Source organism: Magnolia sinica, chromosome 7 (genome assembly GCF_029962835.1).
Source record: "Magnolia sinica isolate HGM2019 chromosome 7, MsV1, whole genome shotgun sequence".
NCBI lineage: Eukaryota > Viridiplantae > Streptophyta > Magnoliopsida > Magnoliales > Magnoliaceae > Magnolia > Magnolia sinica.
Genome location: NC_080579.1, coordinates 14,536,523 through 14,541,949, shown reverse-complemented (window position 1 = coordinate 14,541,949; position 5,427 = coordinate 14,536,523). Strand labels below are relative to the sequence as shown.

The 5,427-nt window shown below is 40.2% G+C and overlaps 1 non-coding gene across 1 annotated transcript; it reads left to right on the top strand.

Moving 5' to 3' along the window:
- The first annotated feature begins 231 nt into the window (after nt 1-231).
- On the top strand, nt 232-338 carry LOC131252249 (small nucleolar RNA R71). Its single transcript, XR_009174284.1, has one exon. It is a non-coding gene; the product is annotated as a small nucleolar RNA R71 (small nucleolar RNA).
- The last annotated feature ends 5,089 nt before the right edge of the window (nt 339-5,427 follow it).

Below are 5,427 nucleotides of genomic sequence, written 5' to 3'. Positions count from 1 at the left end.
TCTTTCAAGAGATATAATCCACCTTTCTCCTTTAATTGAGTCGGCCTAGACGTGGTGTTTGATTTTGGGTAATAGTCCCAAGATTGTGTTTTTTCAGCCAGACTGTCGAGGTAGTCCCATACCTCGTCGACATCTTTATTAATGAACTCTACATTACACATTGTCTCGACCATTTGGTGCATGGAAGATGTCAGTCCATCGTAGAAAAAATTTATAATGCGCCACGTTTCAAATCCGTGTTGTGGACAAGAACTGACCAAATCTTTGAACCTTTCCCAACATTGGAAGAATGTTTCATCTTCCTTTTGAGCAAAGTTCATGATTGCTTTTCTGAGGGTAATCGTCTTATGATGTGGGAAGAATTTTTTTATGAATTCCCTCTGCATGTCGTTCGATGTGCCAATGGATCTAGGATGCAGTGAATGTAACCACGTCTTAGCTTTCTCTTTTAAGGAAAAAGGAAAGAGTTTCAGCCTAATTGTATCCTCACATACATTCGGAAAACATAATGTAGCTATAATCTCATCGAACTCTTTCAAATGTAAATATGGACTCTCTGATTCAAGTCCATGGAATTTGGGAAGGAGTTGGATAACTCCTGGCTTGATGTCCATTTGTCCTGTATTTTCAGGAAAAATCATGCATGAGGGCATACTCACTCCCGCCGGTTGTAGATAATCTCGTAAAGTACGAGGCGGGGGTGCCTGATGCACCTCGTTCTCATCTTGGGTATCCTCCACCCTGGGTGGAAGTAGAGGAGGTTGGTCTTCAGCCATAACTTCAGTTAACTCAGGGGATTTCGAGCGGTGTCTAGTCCTGCGATGGATAGTCAACCCCTCAACCAATCCTCCTTCAATCAAGAGACGTCGAGTGTTGTCACGGGCCCACTTAGGCATGAAACACTCGCAGCCCTCAATCAAATTCAAATCCTAATCCTAAGAAAGGAAAAAGAAAATCTAAAAAGAAGAGGGGGAGAGTTGGAAAGAATTTACCAAATTGAAGCCCCTAAGTTAAGGACCTGCAAAAGAAAACAAACAAGTCAGATTCTAAAAAGAGAAGAACAATCTTTTAAAGGAAAGATAGCAGTAAACTGATTTCTAAAAGAAGGAATTCCTAAAAGAAAGTTAAAATTTCTAAAATAAATTAGGAAAGTCCTATACTAGAAAGTAAATTACTAAGAGAGAACTGAAAAAAATAGAAAGTAGAGAAGGAGCTTACTGAATTAAAATTTCTATCTTAAATGCCTACAAAATAGGAAGGTTAGTTTCTAAACTAAAATTCTACAATTAGAAAGTTACTAAAAATAAAAATAGAAAGTTTAATTTCTAAAAAGGGAAATAACTAACCTAATTTCTAAAAACAAAAGAGGAAAATTTCTAAAAATAAACTATTTCCTACAAATAGGAAAATACTAGAATTAAAAGATTTCTAAAATTTAAACCCTAATTTTAAAAGTCGAAAAAGTAGAGAAATTAGGAAGGAATTACCAATTTAGGAACTTATAAAAAGATCCCACAAAATATGGAAACAAGTTAGTTCTAGAAATCAATTAAAAACCTAAAACTAAAGTTATTAAACTAATCCTAAACCTAACATAATTCTAAAACTAATTAATTTCAGAAAAACGTAACCGTCAGTCCCCAGCAACGGCGCCAAAAACTTGTTCACTCCCCAAGTATAGGGTTGTGATGTAGTAATAAACTCGGTAAGACCGAGGTCGAATCCACAGGGACTGAAACTTGTACGTGATCTGAAACTAACTAGATATAGAACTAGCAAAAAGATGTAATCTAAATCCAATGTAAATTGATGAATAATGGTGAGAGATTAATCTAAACTTAAGGAATTCAGAGAAAGGGAAACTAGGGATTCAGAGGATCCACTTGTAGAGATCAGGGAGATCTTATGCTTGCATCAGGAATCATGGAAATCAAACTGAACTTACTTGATTTAGGCTTTACGAGATGAATGGTATATGAATTAGAATGGATTCCATCACCAAACCATACCCAGGAGACAAAGTTAACAACAGAATTAAACCAATCACCAACCAATCAACATGCTATGAAGGTTAGGAAGGGTACTATCATCCAACCATGCCCAAGAGACGATGGTGAACAACAGGGCCTCCTAACGTCATAAACATCAAAAGAGAAAAAGAAATATTCAAAGCCATTGCAAACCCATTGTAATTTCAGTCACAACAGACCATTAAAGACTGAGAAAATATTCCTTTAATAATCAACTTAAAACCAAGTTCAGTTCAGAAATTTAAATTAAACGCATGAAATTGTGTCTCCCATCTTGCTACAGGCTTCACCTCTTAGCCCTAGCTAAGAGGTTTAGCCACACATGAATGATTAGGCTAAACTCCGATTAAAAAGAAGAAGAAGAAAGGAAAAGAAAAACCAGGTCGGCCGCTGCTCCAGTCCAGCCCCTTCACTCCTCCACAGCCGCCTCCAGCCAAGCTTCCCTTCACTCGTCCTGTCTTCTCGTTCCAACCAAGCCCCAAGCCTCCTGCTTGAATCCCTGTTCTCCCTCCTTCATTCTCTCTTTATAGCTTGCTAAGGGTGGAGGAGTCTGATTGATGTTGCTGCTGTTGGTGGGATTTCTTACGCAATAGCGTGCGCAAGCAAAGCCTGCAGACCGAGCTCGTTGTTGGTGGGGCCCATGATCAGTGTTGCGTGAAGAATCAACACCGTCCATTGGCTTAATGGCGGGATTTCAGTCTGAGATACCGTTTTGGCTAGCAGCTGAGGCGGTCCACCAAGTGGATTGTGCAGAGACTGTCCCAACATCCAGTAAGATGGAGTGCGATCCCTGTCATGTTATTGACCGATCTCACCTACATCTTGGTCTAGATCATTGCCCAGATATATTGGACGGTCTGAATCATGCACCCGACCCCCACCATGGATGTATAATGGCCCGAGAAAGCCGGGCAGCGTCCGATTTTCACGGACTCCCGCAACAGAGCACGCGCTGGTGCGTGGTGGGGCCCACTTTACTGGTGGTTTGAAAAATCCACTCCGTCTATTCGTTTCAGCTCGAAAAATCAGGCGGGAATCACTGTTTTTAGATGAAAATCGGTGTGGTCCAGGGATGATTTCATTCAGCCATTCGTCACACGTTTGGGCAGTTAAAGATCAATATCTGCTGTATATTGAAATTCTGTCGCCTAGGACTTGGTGAGAAGGCCGTTATGGATTCGATGAATGGCTTGGATTCTTCATTTAGACAATGAGTGGGGCCCACAGCATCAACCGACGATGGTAGAGGCTTTCGCTGTAACGACAGTTGCCGTTTTGGAGAAGAAGTCGGTCAAAACCGACTTTGACCGGATTTCTCAATCCGGTGTACCTCCAGTGCACGTGTGCTGAGCACACGCACTCCATGTAAGTGGCTCCCACCGTGATGTTTTGAGAAATCTAATCTGTCCATTCGTTCTTTCAGATAATTTAAGGGGTTGAGCCCAAGTTTGAAGCATATCCAGAGATCCAGTGGGCCCTAGGTTGATGATTCATGGGCTGATATGAACATTGGGCCACGTCCACAATGATCCAACGGCCGAAATTTGATGTGTACGGTTAATTTATGGTCCTTAGGCCATATGTGAAGTTTCGAACCGAACGGATGGTAGAAACCCTGTGATCTTGCATTCTGCGCCAGTTTTGGGCCTGTTTAACGTGAACGACTTTATTTTCTCGGATCCCTGGTGTGTAAATCCTCTATCTTGGTCCCATGGAGTCCCGTCCAATGCCTTGGTGATGCTTGAGCGTCCAATCCATGCCTTTAGCATCCTTTTCAATCCATGCTCGTCAATTCTCCTTGCATCACAAACACAGTTAAAATAGCCCGTTAAAACATTATCATGTTCGTAATTCAGGTTCTAACTGGGGTCTAATATGAAATATTTAACCCTCAACAATAGTGCATTGGTAAGGTGAAGAGAACAGATTCAATGGTTTTACCAAAATTCTTTTCATTAATGATGAAAAGAAATGAGAGATATTCATTGTTTGATTCACTGTATGTGATCAAGGTTTCTCTTATAACTTGTATTTCATTTTATTTGCCAGTGGAATGATTTGTCCATCAATGCAGGCGAGCCACATATTCCTCGTGTATTTTTCTCTACTCATTTTCAATAGAAGCACGTAAGTGGTAGCTCAGTCCATTTTACAATTTAATGAAGGTGAGCTGACAATTCAAATGCAATATATTATAATCAGTAGACAAATACCACCATATAGCCCTTGCAATGTCACTTATAAAATCATAACTAAAATTCTAGGTAATGAGCTAAAACCCACCTTGGTAAGCTAGCCACCCATTTTTAAAATGCCTCATTAACCAATTCTCATAGGATGTAGAGAGAGCAAACCCATTCCAACTAAAATAACCGAGTTCACAAACATTTGTATTGAAATTTACAAGGAGCAAGGTGTATGATCATATACTTTGATGGGAGCTCAGTAGCAGAATTCTCCACAATTTTATGTGTGCAAAACGGAGATGGAGATCTATGATGATGGAATGTGTCGTTTATGTGAATGTGTCGTTTATGTGACATATTCGATCCTTATCGATAGAGTCCCATTTGAGATAATATGTCCTGACTGAAATATAAAGCACAACAAACTCGTCCCTTTACTTAATTTTGTGTGCCATCTTTTTATCCTATGCCCTAAGTCAGATGATATTTAATAAGCACTTGGACCACATTAGGTGGGCCAATGGTGGACCCCAATATCTATTGTATATTCTTTTCTTCATGACTTGTTATTTTGTGCTACAATTTCTTAATAAATATTTTAACAACATTGTGGTCCCCAATAACCCCTTATATATATATATATATATATATATATATATATATATATATATATATATATATATATATATATATATATATATATATAGGGAAAAGGTACTATGTGCTCGAGCTGATGGCACCATCCCATGAGGTCGAGCTATGTGGGCCCCACCGTGATGCGTTTCGAACATCTACCCCATCAGTCAGATGCACCATTCCATCGTGGGCCTAGGTCTCAAAAATCAAGTCAATCTGTGACTTGTGTGGGCCACACCACATACAGAAGTGGAGAGGGGCCGTGCACCATTAAAACATTCATAATCATTTTTTGGGCCCACCGAGATGAGGTTTGCCAATCCAGCCCATCCATTTTGTGTGTCCCACTTGTATGAGGGTTTAAACCAAGTTTCAGCAGCATTCAAAACTCAGGTGGGCCCCACCAAGTGCTTTTATATGTTTTTGGCATGTCTTCACAGGAGTTTACATGGTATGGCCCACCTGAGTTCCGTATACAACTGATTTCTGGGATATCCCATAATTTAGAGGGGACCCATCAAATGCACGGTGTTGATGGTTGACACGCATCACGGTGGGGCCCATACAGCTCGACC